Raw genomic sequence first — 17712 nt, forward strand, 5'->3', positions numbered from 1 at the left:
TTGAATTGTACTACTTCTTACTGGTTATTACATCAAATTAGAAGCTTCATCTGTGTTCTACTGTGGTGGTTTTAGTGTCTCCGCCTACCGCAGCATACGACATAGCTTTGCAGACGATAAGTACAACCGTTTCAGAGAGAAGAGCGGCCAATGTGACGATCTGGCTTTAAGTCGATTCGATAACAAATGACGAAAACGGATGGATTTCTCAGGTTTTTACTACATATGAACACTTTTCACATTCTCCCGTGCAACTCGGCTGCTAGTCCTCCTTTCATGCAGTATCTTAAGGTCCTAGATCATGTCCAAGGCACCAACGCCAGATAAAAAGTCAATAATCGATACCTAAAACTTGAATTGTACTACTTCTTACTGGCTATTACATCAACTTAGAAGCTTCATCTGTGTTCCACCATGGTGCTTTTAGTGTCTCCGCACACCGCAGCACGCGACATAGCTTTGCAGACGATAAGTACAAGCGTTTCAGAGAAAAGAGGGGCCAATGTGACGATCTGGCTTTAAGTCGATTCGATAACAAATGACGAAAACGGACGGATTTCTCAGGTTTTTACTACATATGAACACTTTTCACATTCTCCCGTGCAACTCGGCTGCTATTCCTCCTTTCATGCAGAACCTTAAGGTAATAGCTCATGTCCAAGGCACCAAAGCCAGCTAAAAAGTCAATAATCAGTACCTCAAACTTGAATTGTACTACTTCTTACTGGCTATTACATCAAATTAGAAGCTTCATCTGTGTTCGACTATGGTGCTTTTAGTGTCTCCGCATACCGCAGCACGCGACATAGCTTTGTAGACGATAAGTACAACCGTTTCAGAGAGAAGAGCGGCCAATGTGACGATCTGGCTTTAAGTCGATTCGATACCAAATGACGAATACGGACTTATTTCTAAGGTTTTTATTACATATGAACACTTTTCACATTCTCCCGTGCAACTCGGATGCTAGTCCTCCTTTCATGCAGAATCTTAAGGTCCTAGCTCATGTCCAAGTCAACAAAGCCAGCTAAAAAGTCAATAATCGATACCTAAATTTGAATTGGACTACTACTTACTGGCTATTACATCAACTTAGATGCTTCATCCGTGTTCTACTATGGTGATTTTAGTGTCTCCGCATACCGCAGCACGCGAAATAGCTTTGCAGACGATAAGTACTACCGTTTCAGAGAGAAGAGCGGCCAATGTGACGATCGGGCTTTAAGTCGATTCGATAACAAATGACGGAAACGGACGGATATCTAAGGTTTCTACTACTCATGAACACATTTCATATTCTCCCGTGCAACGAGGCTGCTAGTCCTCCTTTCATGCAGAATCTTAAGGTCCTAGCTCATGTCCAAGGCACCAAAGCCAGCTAAAAAGTCAATAATCGATACCTAAAACTTGAATTGTACTACTTCTTACTGGCTATTACATCAACTTAGAAGCTTCATCTGTGTTCTACCATGGTGCTTTTAGTGTCTCCGCACACCGCAGCACGCGACATAGCTTTGCAGACGATAAGTACAACCGTTTCAGAGAAAAGAGGGGCCAATGTGACGATCTGGCTTTAAGTCGTTTCGATAACAAATGACGAAAACGGACGGATTTCTCAGGTTTTTACTACATATGAACACTTTTCACATTCTCCCGTACAACGCGGCTGCTAGTCCTCCTTTCATGCAGAATCTTAAGGTCCTAGCTCATGTCCATGGCACCAAAGCCAGCTAAAAAGTCAATAATCGATACCTAAAACTTGAATTGTACTACTTCTTACTGGCTATCACATCAACTTAGAAGCTTCATCTGTGTTCTACTATGGTGCTTTTAGTGTCTCCGCATACCGCAGCACGCGACATAGCTTTGCAGACGATAAGTACAACCGTTTCAGAGAGAAGAGCGGCCAATGTGACGATCTGGCTTTAAGTCGATTCGATAACAAATGACGAAAACGGACGGATTTCTCAGGTTTTTACTACATATGAACACTTTTCACATTCTCCCGTGCAACTCGGCTGCTAGTCCTCCTTTCATGCAGAATCTTAAGGTCGTAGCTCATGTCCAAGGCACCAAAGCCAGCTAAAAAATCAATAATCGATACCTAAAACTTGAATTGTACTACTTTTTACTGGCTATTACATCAAATTAGAAGCATCATCTGTGTTCAATTGTGGTGGTTTTAGTGTCTCCGCCTACCGCAGCATACGACATAGCTTTGCAGACGAAAAAGTAGAACCGTTTCAGAGAGAAGAGCGGCCAATGTGACGATCTGGCTTTAAGTCGATTCGATAACAAATGACGAAAACGGATGGATTTCTCAGGTTTTTACTACATATGAACACTTTTCACATGCTCCCGTGCAACTCGGCTGCTAGTCCTCCTTTCATGCAGAATCTTAAGGTCCTAGCTCATGTCCAAGGCACCAAAGCCAGCTAAAAAGTCAATAATCGATACCTAAAACTTGAATTGTACTACTTCTTACTGGCTATTACATCAACTTAGAAGCTTCATCTGTGTTCTACTATGGTGCTTTTAGTGTCTCCGTATACCGCAGCACGCGACATAGCTTTGCAGACGATAAGTACAACCGTTTCAGAGAGAAGAGCGGCCAATGTGACGATCTGGCTTTAAGTCGATTCGATAACAAATGACGAAAACGGACGGATTTCTCAGGTTTTTACTACATATGAACACTTTTCACATTGTCCCGTGCAACTCGGCTGCTAGTCCTCCTTCCATGCAGAATCTTAAGGTCCTAGCTCATGTCCAAGGGACCAAAACCAGCTAAAAAGTCAATAATCGATACCTCAAACTTGAATTGTACTACTTCTTACTGGCTATTACATCATCATAGAAGCTTCATCTGTGTTCTACTATGGTGCTTTTAGTGTCTCCGGATACCGCAGCACGCGACATAGCTTTGCAGACGATAAGTACAACCGTTTCAGAGAGAAGAGCGGCCAATGTGACGATCTGGCTTTAAGTCGATTCGATAACAAATGACGAAAACGGACGGATTTCTCAGGTTTTTACTACATATGAACACTTTTCATATTGTCCCGTGCAACTCGGCTGCTAGTCCTCCTTTCATGCAGAATCTTAAGGTCCTAGCTCATGTCCAAGGCACCAAATCCATCTAAGAAGTCAATAATCGATACCTAAAACTTGAATTGTACTACTTATTACGGGCTATCAAATCAACTTAGAAGCTTCATCTGTGTTCTAGTATGGTGATTTTATTGTCTCCGCATACCGCAGCACGCGACATAGCTTTGCAGACGATAAGTACAAGCGTTTCAGAGAAAAGAGGGGCCAATGTGACGATCTGGCTCTAAGTCGATTCGATAACAAATGACGAAAACGGACGGATTTCTCAGGTTTTTACTACATATGAACACTTTTCACATTCTCCCGTGCAACTCGGCTGCTATTCCTCCTTTCATGCAGAACCTTAAGGTAATAGCTCATGTCCAAGGCCCCAAAGCCAGCTAAAAAGTCAATAATCAGTACCTCAAACTTGAATTGTACTACTTCTTACTGGCTATTACATCAAATTAGAAGCTTCATCTGTGTTCTACTATGGTGCTTTTAGTGTCTCCGCATACCGCAGCACGCGACATAGCTTTGTAGACGATAAGTACAACCGTTTCAGAGAGAAGGCCGGCCAATGTGACGATCTGGCTTTAAGTCGATTCGATACCAAATGACGAATACGGACTTATTTCTAAGGTTTTTATTACATATGAACACTTTTCACATTCTCCCGTGCAACTCGGTTGCTAGTCCTCCTTTCATGCAGAATCTTAAGGTCCTAGCTCATGTCCAAGTCAACAAAGCCAGCTAAAAAGTCAATAATCGATACCTAAATTTGAATTGGACTACTACTTACTGGCTATTACATCAACTTAGATGCTTCATCCGTGTTCTACTATGGTGATTTTAGTGTCTCCGCATACCGCAGCACGCGAAATAGCTTTGCAGACGATAAGTACTACCGTTTCAGAGAGAAGAGCGGCCAATGTGACGATCGGGCTTTAAGTCGATTCGATAACAAATGACGGAAACGGACGGATATCTAAGGTTTCTACTACTCATGAACACATTTCATATTCTCCCGTGCAACGAGGCTGCTAGTCCTCCTTTCATGCAGAATCTTAAGGTCCTAGCTCATGTCCAAGGCACCAAAGCCAACTAAAAAGTCAATAATCGATACCTAAAAGTTGAATTGTACTACTTCTTACTGGCTATTACATCAACTTAGAAGCTTCATCTGTGTTCTACCATGGTGCTTTTAGTGTCTCCGCACACCGCAGCACGCGACATAGCTTTGCAGACGATAAGTACAACCGTTTCAGAGAAAAGAGGGGCCAATGTGACGATCTGGCTTTAAGTCGTTTCGATAACAAATGACGAAAACGGACGGATTTCTCAGGTTTTTACTACATATGAACACTTTTCACATTCTCCCGTACAACGCGGCTGCTAGTCCTCCTTTCATGCAGAATCTTAAGGTCCTAGCTCATGTCCATGGCACCAAAGCCAGCTAAAAAGTCAATAATCGATACCTAAAACTTGAATTGTACTACTTCTTACTGGCTATCACATCAACTTAGAAGCTTCATCTGTGTTCTACTATGGTGCTTTTAGTGTCTCCGCATACCGCAGCACGCGACATAGCTTTGCAGACGATAAGTACAACCGTTTCAGAGAGAAGAGCGGCCAATGTGACGATCTGGCTTTAAGTCGATTCGATAACAAATGACGAAAACGGACGGATTTCTCAGGTTTTTACTACATATGAACACTTTTCACATTCTCCCGTGCAACTCGGCTGCTAGTCCTCCTTTCATGCAGAATCTTAAGGTCGTAGCTCATGTCCAAGGCACCAAAGCCAGCTAAAAAATCAATAATCGATACCTAAAACTTGAATTGTACTACTTTTTACTGGCTATTACATCAAATTAGAAGCATCATCTGTGTTCAATTGTGGTGGTTTTAGTGTCTCCGCCTACCGCAGCATACGACATAGCTTTGCAGACGATAAGTAGAACCGTTTCAGAGAGAAGAGCGGCCAATGTGACGATCTGGCTTTAAGTCGATTCGATAACAAATGACGAAAACGGATGGATTTCTCAGGTTTTTACTACATATGAACACTTTTCACATGCTCCCGTGCAACTCGGCTGCTAGTCCTCCTTTCATGCAGAATCTTAAGGTCCTAGCTCATGTCCAAGGCACCAAAGCCAGCTAAAAAGTCAATAATCGATACCTAAAACTTGAATTGTACTACTTCTTACTGGCTATTACATCAACTTAGAAGCTTCATCTGTGTTCTACTATGGTGCTTTTAGTGTCTCCGTATACCGCAGCACGCGACATAGCTTTGCAGACGATAAGTACAACCGTTTCAGAGAGAAGAGCGGCCAATGTGACGATCTGGCTTTAAGTCGATTCGATAACAAATGACGAAAACGGACGGATTTCTCAGGTTTTTACTACATATGAACACTTTTCACATTCTCCCGTGCAACTCGGCTGCTAGTCCTCCTTCCATGCAGAATCTTAAGGTCCTAGCTCATGTCCAAGGGACCAAAGCCAGCTAAAAAGTCAATAATCGATACCTCAAACTTGAATTGTACTACTTCTTACTGGCTATTACATCAACTTAGAAGCTTCATCTGTGTTCTACTGTGGTGCTTTTAGAGTCTCCGCATACCGCAGCACGCGACATAGCTTTGCAGACGATAAGTACAACCGTTTCAGAGAGAAGAGCGGCCAATGTGACGATCTGGCTTTAAGTCGATTCGATAACAAATGACGAAAACGGACGGATTTCTCAGGTTTTTACTACATATGAACACTTTTCATATTGTCCCGTGCAACTCGGCTGCTAGTCCTCCTTTCATGCAGAATCTTAAGGTCCTAGCTCATGTCCAAGGCACCAAATCCATCTAAGAAGTCAATAATCGATACCTAAAACTTGAATTGTACTACTTATTACGGGCTATCAAATCAACTTAGAAGCTTCATCTGTGTTCTAGTATGGTGATTTTATTGTCTCCGCATACCGCAGCACGCGACATAGCTTTGCAGACGATAAGTACAACCGTTTGAGAGAGAAGAGCGGCCAATGTGACGATCGGGCTTTAAGTCGATTCGATAACAAATGACGAAAACGGACGGATTTCTCAGGTTTCTACTACATATGAACACATTTCACATTCTCCCATCCAACGCGGCTGCTAGTCCTCCTTTCATGCAGAATCTTAAGGTCCTAGCTCATGTCCAAGGCACCAAAGACAGCTAAAAAGTCAATAATCGATACCTAAAATTTGAATTGTACTACTTCTTACTGGCTATTGCATCAACTTAGAAGCTTAATCTGTGTTCTACTATGGTGCTTTTAGTGTCTCCGCATACCGCAGCACGCGACATAGCTTTGCAGACGATAAGTAGAACCGTTTCAGGGAGAAGAGCGGCCAATGTGACGATCTGGCTTTAAGTCGATTCGATAACAAATGACGAAAACGGACGGATTTCTCAGGTTTTTACTACATATGAACACTTTTCACATTCTCCCGTACAACTCGGCTGCTAGTCCTCCTTTCATGCAGAATCTTAAGGTCCTAGCTCATGTCCAAGGCACCAAAGCCAGTTAAGAAGTCATTAATCGATACCTAAAACTTGAATTGTACTACTTCTTACTGGCTATTACATCAACTTAGAAGCTTCATCTGTGTTCTACTATGGTGCTTTCAGTGTCTCCGCATACCGCAGCACGCGACATAGCTTTGAAGACGATAAGTACAACCGTTTCAGAGAGACGAGCGGCCAATGTGACGATCTGGCTTTAAGTCGATTCGATAACAAATGACGAAAACGGACGGATTTCTCAGGTTTTTACTACATATGAACACTTTTCACATTCTCCCCTGCAACTCGGCTGCTAGTCCTCCTTTCGTGCAGAATCTTAAGGTCCTAGCTCATGTCCAAGGCACCAAAGCCAGCTAAAAAGTCAATAATCGATACCTAAAACTTGAATTGTACTACTTCTTACTGGCTACTACATCATCTTAGAAGCTTCATCTGTGTTCTACTATGGTGCTTTTAGTGTCTCCGCATACCGCAGCACGCGACAAAGCTTTCCAGACGATAAGTACAACCGTTTCAGAGAGAAGAGCAGCCAATGTGACGATCTGGCTTTAAGTCGATTTGATAACAAATGACGAAAACGGACGGATTTCTCAGGTTTTTACTACATATGAACACATTTCACATTCTCCCGTACAACGCGGCTGCTAGTCCTCCTTTCATGCAGAATCTTAAGGTCCTAGCTCATGTCCAAGGCAACAAATCCATCTAAGAAGTCAATAATCGATACCTTTAACTTGAATTGTACTACTTCTTACTGGCTATTACATCAACTTAGAAGCTTCATCTGTGTTCTACTATGGTGCTTTTAGTGTCTCCGCATACCGCAGCACGCGACATAGCTTTGCAGACGATAAGTACAACCGTTTCAGAGAGAAGATCGGCCAATGTGACGATCTGGCTTTAAGTCGATTCGATAACAAATGACGAAAACGGACGGATTTCTCAGGTTTTTACTACATATGAACACTTTTCACATTCTCCCGTGCAACTCGGCTGCTACTCCTCCTTTCATCCAGAATCTTAAGGTCCAAGCTCATCTCCAAGGCACCAAAGCCAGCAAAAAAGTCAATAATCGATACCTAAAACTTGAACTGCCTACTTCTTACTGGCTATTACATCATCTTAGAAGCTTCATATGTGTTCTACTATGGTGCTTTTAGTGTCTCCGCATACCGCAGCACGCGACAAAGCTTTGCAGACGATAAGTACAACCGTTTCAGAAAGAAGAGCAGCCAATGTGACGATCTGGCTTTAAGTCGATTCGATAACAAATGACGAAAACGGACGGATTTCTCAGGTTTTTACTACATATGAACACATTTCACATTCTCCCGTACAACGCGGCTGCTTGTCCTCCTTTCATGCAGAATCTTAAGGTCCTAGCTCATGTCCAAGGCACCAAAGCCAGCTAAAAAGTCAATAATCGATACCTAAAACTTGAATTGTACTACTTCTTACTGGCTATTACATCAACTTAGAAGCTTCATCTGTGTTCTACCATGGTGCTTTTAGTGTCTCCGCACACCGCAGCACGCGACATAGCTTTGCAGACGATAAGTACAACCGTTTCAGAGAAAAGAGGGGCCAATGTGACGATCTGGCTTTAAGTCGTTTCGATAACAAATGACGAAAACGGACGGATTTCTCAGGTTTTTCCTACATATGAACACTTTTCACATTCTCCCGTACAACGCGGCTGCTAGTCCTCCTTTCATGCAGAATCTTAAGGTCCTAGCTCATGTCCATGGCACCAAAGCCAGCTAAAAAGTCAATAATCGATACCTAAAACTTGAATTGTACTACTTCTTACTGGCTATCACATCAACTTAGAAGCTTCATCTGTGTTCTACTATGGTGCTTTTAGTGTCTCCGCATACCGCAGCACGCGACATAGCTTTGCAGACGATAAGTACAACCGTTTCAGAGAGAAGAGCGGCCAATGTGACGATCTGGCTTTAAGTCGATTCGATAACAAATGACGAAAACGGACGGATTTCTCAGGTTTTTACTACATATGAACACTTTTCACATTCTCCCGTGCAACTCGGCTGCTAGTCCTCCTTTCATGCAGAATCTTAAGGTCGTAGCTCATGTCCAAGGCACCAAAGCCAGCTAAAAAATCAATAATCGATACCTAAAACTTGAATTGTACTACTTTTTACTGGCTATTACATCAAATTAGAAGCATCATCTGTGTTCAATTGTGGTGGTTTTAGTGTCTCCGCCTACCGCAGCATACGACATAGCTTTGCAGACGATAAGTAGAACCGTTTCAGAGAGAAGAGCGGCCAATGTGACGATCTGGCTTTAAGTCGATTCGATAACAAATGACGAAAACGGATGGATTTCTCAGGTTTTTACTACATATGAACACTTTTCACATGCTCCCGTGCAACTCGGCTGCTAGTCCTCCTTTCATGCAGAATCTTAAGGTCCTAGCTCATGTCCAAGGCACCAAAGCCAGCTAAAAAGTCAATAATCGATACCTAAAACTTGAATTGTACTACTTCTTACTGGCTATTACATCAACTTAGAAGCTTCATCTGTGTTCTACTATGGTGCTTTTAGTGTCTCCGTATACCGCAGCACGCGACATAGCTTTGCAGACTATAAGTACAACCGTTTCAGAGAGAAGAGCGGCCAATGTGACGATCTGGCTTTAAGTCGATTCGATAACAAATGACGAAAACGGACGGATTTCTCAGGTTTTTACTACATATGAACACTTTTCACATTCTCCCGTGCAACTCGGCTGCTAGTCCTCCTTCCATGCAGAATCTTAAGGTCCTAGCTCATGTCCAAGGGACCAAAGCCAGCTAAAAAGTCAATAATCGATACCTCAAACTTGAATTGTACTACTTCTTACTGGCTATTACATCATCATAGAAGCTTCATCTGTGTTCTACTATGGTGCTTTTAGTGTCTCCGCATACCGCAGCACGCGACATAGCTTTGCAGACGATAAGTACAACCGTTTCAGAGAGAAGAGCGGCCAATGTGACGATCTGGCTTTAAGTCGATTCGATAACAAATGACGAAAACGGACGGATTTCTCAGGTTTTTACTACATATGAACACTTTTCATATTGTCCCGTGCAACTCGGCTGCTAGTCCTCCTTTCATGCAGAATCTTAAGGTCCTAGCTCATGTCCAAGGCACCAAATCCATCTAAGAAGTCAATAATCGATACCTAAAACTTGAATTGTACTACTTATTACGGGCTATCAAATCAACTTAGAAGCTTCATCTGTGTTCTAGTATGGTGATTTTATTGTCTCCGCATACCGCAGCACGCGACATAGCTTTGCAGACGATAAGTACAACCGTTTGAGAGAGAAGAGCGGCCAATGTGACGATCGGGCTTTAAGTCGATTCGATAACAAATGACGAAAACGGACGGATTTCTCAGGTTTCTACTACATATGAACACATTTCACATTCTCCCATCCAACGCGGCTGCTAGTCCTCCTTTCATGCAGAATCTTAAGGTCCTAGCTCATGTCCAAGGCACCAAAGACAGCTAAAAAGTCAATAATCGATACCTAAAATTTGAATTGTACTACTTCTTACTGGCTATTACATCAACTTAGAAGCTTAATCTGTGTTCTACTATGGTGCTTTTAGTGTCTCCGCATACCGCAGCACGCGACATAGCTTTGCAGACGATAAGTAGAACCGTTTCAGGGAGAAGAGCGGCCAATGTGACGATCTGGCTTTAAGTCGATTCGATAACATATGACGAAAACGGACGAATTTCTCAGGTTTTTACTACATATGAACACTTTTCACATTCTCCCGTACAACGCGGCTGCTAGTCCTCCTTTCATGCAGAATCTTAAGGTCCTAGCTCATGTCCATGGCACCAAAGCCAGCTAAAAAGTCAATAATCGATACCTAAAACTTGAATTGTACTACTTCTTACTGGCTATTACATCAACTTAGAAGCTTCATCTGTGTTCTACTATGGTGCTTTCAGTGTCTCCGCATACCGCAGCACGTGACATAGCTTTGAAGACGATAAGTACAACCGTTTCAGAGAGACGAGCGGCCAATGTGACGATCTGGCTTTAAGTCGATTCGATAACAAATGACGAAAACGGACGGATTTCTCAGGTTTTTACTACATATGAACACTTTTCACATTCTCCCCTGCAACTCGGCTGCTAGTCCTCCTTTCGTGCAGAATCTTAAGGTCCTAGCTCATGTCCAAGGCACCAAAGCCAGCTAAAAAGTCAATAATCGATACCTAAAACTTGAATTGTACTACTTCTTACTGGCTACTACATCATCTTAGAAGCTTCATCTGTGTTCTACTATGGTGCTTTTAGTGTCTCCGCATACCGCAGCACGCGACAAAGCTTTCCAGACGATAAGTACAACCGTTTCAGAGAGAAGAGCAGCCAATGTGACGATCTGGCTTTAAGTCGATTTGATAACAAATGACGAAAACGGACGGATTTCTCAGGTTTTTACTACATATGAACACATTTCACATTCTCCCGTACAACGCGGCTGCTAGTCCTCCTTTCATGCAGAATCTTAAGGTCCTAGCTCATGTCCAAGGCAACAAATCCATCTAAGAAGTCAATAATCGATACCTTTAACTTGAATTGTACTACTTCTTACTGGCTATTACATCAACTTAGAAGATTCATCTGTGTTCTACTATGGTGCTTTTAGTGTCTCCGCATACCGCAGCACGCGACATAGCTTTGCAGACGATAAGTACAACCGTTTCAGAGAGAAGATCGGCCAATGTGACGATCTGGCTTTAAGTCGATTCGATAACAAATGACGAAAACGGACGGATTTCTCAGGTTTTTACTACATATGAACACTTTTCACATTCTCCCGTGCAACTCGGCTGCTACTCCTCCTTTCATCCAGAATCTTAAGGTCCAAGCTCATCTCCAAGGCACCAAAGCCAGCAAAAAAGTCAATAATCGATACCTAAAACTTGAACTGCCTACTTCTTACTGGCTATTACATCATCTTAGAAGCTTCATATGTGTTCTACTATGGTGCTTTTAGTGTCTCCGCATACCGCAGCACGCGACAAAGCTTTGCAGACGATAAGTACAACCGTTTCAGAAAGAAGAGCAGCCAATGTGACGATCTGGCTTTAAGTCGATTCGATAACAAATGACGAAAACGGACGGATTTCTCAGGTTTTTACTACATATGAACACATTTCACATTCTCCCGTACAACGCGGCTGCTTGTCCTCCTTTCATGCAGAATCTTAAGGTCCTAGCTCATGTCCAAGGCACCAAAGCCAGCTAAAAAGTCAATAATCGATACCTAAAACTTGAATTGTACTACTTCTTACTGGCTATTACATCAACTTAGAAGCTTCATCTGTGTTCTACCATGGTGCTTTTAGTGTCTCCGCACACCGCAGCACGCGACATAGCTTTGCAGACGATAAGTACAACCGTTTCAGAGAAAAGAGGGGCCAATGTGACGATCTGGCTTTAAGTCGTTTCGATAACAAATGACGAAAACGGACGGATTTCTCAGGTTTTTACTACATATGAACACTTTTCACATTCTCCCGTACAACGCGGCTGCTAGTCCTCCTTTCATGCAGAATCTTAAGGTCCTAGCTCATGTCCATGGCACCAAAGCCAGCTAAAAAGTCAATAATCGATACCTAAAACTTGAATTGTACTACTTCTTACTGGCTATCACATCAACTTAGAAGCTTCATCTGTGTTCTACTATGGTGCTTTTAGTGTCTCCGCATACCGCAGCACGCGACATAGCTTTGCAGACGATAAGTACAACCGTTTCAGAGAGAAGAGCGGCCAATGTGACGATCTGGCTTTAAGTCGATTCGATAACAAATGACGAAAACGGACGGATTTCTCAGGTTTTTACTACATATGAACACTTTTCACATTCTCCCGTGCAACTCGGCTGCTAGTCCTCCTTTCATGCAGAATCTTAAGGTCGTAGCTCATGTCCAAGGCACCAAAGCCAGCTAAAAAATCAATAATCGATACCTAAAACTTGAATTGTACTACTTTTTACTGGCTATTACATCAAATTAGAAGCATCATCTGTGTTCAATTGTGGTGGTTTTAGTGTCTCCGCCTACCGCAGCATACGACATAGCTTTGCAGACGATAAGTAGAACCGTTTCAGAGAGAAGAGCGGCCAATGTGACGATCTGGCTTTAAGTCGATTCGATAACAAATGACGAAAACGGATGGATTTCTCAGGTTTTTACTACATATGAACACTTTTCACATGCTCCCGTGCAACTCGGCTGCTAGTCCTCCTTTCATGCAGAATCTTAAGGTCCTAGCTCATGTCCAAGGCACCAAAGCCAGCTAAAAAGTCAATAATCGATACCTAAAACTTGAATTGTACTACTTCTTACTGGCTATTACATCAACTTAGAAGCTTCATCTGTGTTCTACTATGGTGCTTTTAGTGTCTCCGTATACCGCAGCACGCGACATAGCTTTGCAGACGATAAGTACAACCGTTTCAGAGAGAAGAGCGGCCAATGTGACGATCTGGCTTTAAGTCGATTCGATAACAAATGACGAAAACGGACGGATTTCTCAGGTTTTTACTACATATGAACACTTTTCACATTCTCCCGTGCAACTCGGCTGCTAGTCCTCCTTCCATGCAGAATCTTAAGGTCCTAGCTCATGTCCAAGGGACCAAAGCCAGCTAAAAAGTCAATAATCGATACCTCAAACTTGAATTGTACTACTTCTTACTGGCTATTACATCATCATAGAAGCTTCATCTGTGTTCTACTATGGTGCTTTTAGTGTCTCCGCATACCGCAGCACGCGACATAGCTTTGCAGACGATAAGTACAACCGTTTCAGAGAGAAGAGCGGCCAATGTGACGATCTGGCTTTAAGTCGATTCGATAACAAATGACGAAAACGGACGGATTTCTCAGGTTTTTACTACATATGAACACTTTTCATATTGTCCCGTGCAACTCGGCTGCTAGTCCTCCTTTCATGCAGAATCTTAAGGTCCTAGCTCATGTCCAAGGCACCAAATCCATCTAAGAAGTCAATAATCGATACCTAAAACTTGAATTGTACTACTTATTACGGGCTATCAAATCAACTTAGAAGCTTCATCTGTGTTCTAGTATGGTGATTTTATTGTCTCCGCATACCGCAGCACGCGACATAGCTTTGCAGACGATAAGTACAACCGTTTGAGAGAGAAGAGCGGCCAATGTGACGATCGGGCTTTAAGTCGATTCGATAACAAATGACGAAAACGGACGGATTTCTCAGGTTTCTACTACATATGAACACATTTCACATTCTCCCATCCAACGCGGCTGCTAGTCCTCCTTTCATGCAGAATCTTAAGGTCCTAGCTCATGTCCAAGGCACCAAAGACAGCTAAAAAGTCAATAATCGATACCTAAAATTTGAATTGTACTACTTCTTACTGGCTATTACATCAACTTAGAAGCTTAATCTGTGTTCTACTATGGTGCTTTTAGTGTCTCCGCATACCGCAGCACGCGACATAGCTTTGCAGACGATAAGTAGAACCGTTTCAGGGAGAAGAGCGGCCAATGTGACGATCTGGCTTTAAGTCGATTCGATAACATATGACGAAAACGGACGAATTTCTCAGGTTTTTACTACATATGAACACTTTTCACATTCTCCCGTGCAACTCGGCTGCTAGTCCTCCTTTCATGCAGAATCTTAAGGTCTTAGCTCATGTCCAAGGCACCAAAGCCAGTTAAGAAGTCATTAATCGATACCTAAAACTTGAATTGTACTACTTCTTACTGGCTATTACATCAACTTAGAAGCTTCATCTGTGTTCTACTATGGTGCTTTCAGTGTCTCCGCATACCGCAGCACGTGACATAGCTTTGAAGACGATAAGTACAACCGTTTCAGAGAGACGAGCGGCCAATGTGACGATCTGGCTTTAAGTCGATTCGATAACAAATGACGAAAACGGACGGATTTCTCAGGTTTTTACTACATATGAACACTTTTCACATTCTCCCCTGCAACTCGGCTGCTAGTCCTCCTTTCGTGCAGAATCTTAAGGTCCTAGCTCATGTCCAAGGCACCAAAGCCAGCTAAAAAGTCAATAATCGATACCTAAAACTTGAATTGTACTACTTCTTACTGGCTACTACATCATCTTAGAAGCTTCATCTGTGTTCTACTATGGTGCTTTTAGTGTCTCCGCATACCGCAGCACGCGACAAAGCTTTCCAGACGATAAGTACAACCGTTTCAGAGAGAAGAGCAGCCAATGTGACGATCTGGCTTTAAGTCGATTTGATAACAAATGACGAAAACGGACGGATTTCTCAGGTTTTTACTACATATGAACACATTTCACATTCTCCCGTACAACGCGGCTGCTAGTCCTCCTTTCATGCAGAATCTTAAGGTCCTAGCTCATGTCCAAGGCAACAAATCCATCTAAGAAGTCAATAATCGATACCTTTAACTTGAATTGTACTACTTCTTACTGGCTATTACATCAACTTAGAAGCTTCATCTGTGTTCTACTATGGTGCTTTTAGTGTCTCCGCATACCGCAGCACGCGACATAGCTTTGCAGACGATAAGTACAACCGTTTCAGAGAGAAGATCGGCCAATGTGACGATCTGGCTTTAAGTCGATTCGATAACAAATGACGAAAACGGACGGATTTCTCAGGTTTTTACTACATATGAACACTTTTCACATTCTCCCGTGCAACTCGGCTGCTACTCCTCCTTTCATCCAGAATCTTAAGGTCCAAGCTCATCTCCAAGGCACCAAAGCCAGCAAAAAAGTCAATAATCGATACCTAAAACTTGAACTGCCTACTTCTTACTGGCTATTACATCATCTTAGAAGCTTCATATGTGTTCTACTATGGTGCTTTTAGTGTCTCCGCATACCGCAGCACGCGACAAAGCTTTCCAGACGATAAGTACAACCGTTTCAGAGAGAAGAGCGGCCAATGTGACGATCCGGCTTTAAGTCGATTCGATAACAAATGACGAAAAGGGACGGATTTCTCAGGTTTTTACTACATATGAACACTTTTCACATTGTCCCGTGCAACTCGGCTGCTAGTCCTCCTTTTCATGCAGAATCTTAAGATCCTAGCTCATGTCCAAGGCACCAAAGCCAGCTTAAAAGTCACTAATCATTACCTAAAACTGGAATTGTACTACTTCTTACTGGCTATTACATCAACTTAGAAGCTTCATCTGTGTTCTACTATGGTGCTTTTAGTGTCTCCGCATACCGCAGCCTGCGACATAGCTTTGCAGACGATAAGTACAACCGTTTCAGAGAGAAGAGCGGCCAATGTGACGATCTGGCTTTAAGTCGATTCGATAACAAATGACGAAAACGGACGGATTTCTCAGGTTTTTACTACATATGAACACTTTTCACATTCTCCCGTGCAACTCGGCTGCTACTCCTCCTTTCATCCAGAATCTTAAGGTCCAAGCTCATCTCCAAGGCACCAAAGCCAGCAAAAAAGTCAATAATCGATACCTAAAACTTGAACTGTCCTACTTCTTACTGGCTATTACATCATCTTAGAAGCTTCATATGTGTTCTACTATGGTGCTTTTAGTGTCTCCGCATACCGCAGCACGCGACAAAGCTTTCCAGACGATAAGTACAACCGTTTCAGAGAGAAGAGCAGCCAATGTGACGATCTGGCTTTAAGTCGATTTGATAACAAATGACGAAAACGGACGGATTTCTCAGGTTTTTACTACATATGAACACATTTCACATTCTCCCGTACAACGCGGCTGCTAGTCCTCCTTTCATGCAGAATCTTAAGGTCCTAGCTCATGTCCAAGGCACCAAAGCCAGCTAAAAAATCAATAATCAATACCTAAAACTTGAATTGTACTACTTCTTACTGGCTATCACATCAACTTAGAAGCTTCATCTGTGTTGTACTATGGTGCTTTTAGTGTCTCCGCATACCGCAGCACGCGACATAGCTTTGAAGACGATAAGTACAACCGTTTCAGAGAGAAGAGCGGCCAATGTGACGATCTGGCTTTAAGTCGATTCGATAACAAATGACGAAAAGGGACGAATTTCTCAGGTTTTTCTTACGTATGAACACTTTTCACATTGTCCCGTGCAACTCGGCTGCTAGTCCTCCTTTTCATGCAGAATCTTAAGATCCTAGCTCATGTCCAAGGCACCAAAGCCAGCTTAAAAAATCAATAATCGATACCTAAAACTTGAATTGTACTACTTCTTACTGGCTATTACATCAACTTAGAAGCTACATCTGTGTTCTACTATGGTGCTTTTAGTGTCTCCGCATACCGCAGCACGCGACATAGCTTTGCAGACGATAAGTACAACCGTTTCAGAGAGAAGAGCGGCCAATATGACGATCTGGCTTTAAGTCGATTCGATAACAAATGACGAAAACGGACGGATTTCTCAGGTTTTTACTACATATGAACACTTTTCACATTCTCCCGTGCAACTCGGCTGCTAGTCCTCCTTTCATGCAGAATCTTAAGGTCCTAGCTCATGTCCAAGGCACAAAAGCCAGCTAAAAAGTCAATAATCGATACCTAAAACTTGAATTGTACTACTTCTTACTGGCTATTACATCAACTTAGATGCTTAATCTGTGTTCTACTATGGTGCTTTCAGTGTCTCCGCATACCGCAGCACGCGACATAGCTTTGCAGACGATAAGTACAACCGTTTCAGAGAGAAGAGCGGCCAAGTGACGATCTGGCTTTAAGTCGATTCGATAACAAATGACGAAAACGGACGGATTTCTCAGGTTTTTACTACATATGAACACTTCTCCCATTCTCCCGTGCAACTCGGCTGCTAGTCCTCCTTTCATGCAGAATCTTAAGGTCCTAGCTCATGTCCAAGGCAACAAATCCATCTAAGAAGTCAATAATCGATACCTTAAACTTGAATTGTACTACTTCTTACTGGCTATTACATCAACTTAGAAGCTTCATCTGTGTTCTACTATGGTGCTTTTAGTGTCTCCGCATACCGCAGCACGCGACATAGCTTTGCAGA

This window comes from Schistocerca gregaria, unplaced genomic scaffold (genome assembly GCF_023897955.1).
Source record: "Schistocerca gregaria isolate iqSchGreg1 unplaced genomic scaffold, iqSchGreg1.2 ptg000526l, whole genome shotgun sequence".
Lineage (NCBI taxonomy): Eukaryota > Metazoa > Arthropoda > Insecta > Orthoptera > Acrididae > Schistocerca > Schistocerca gregaria.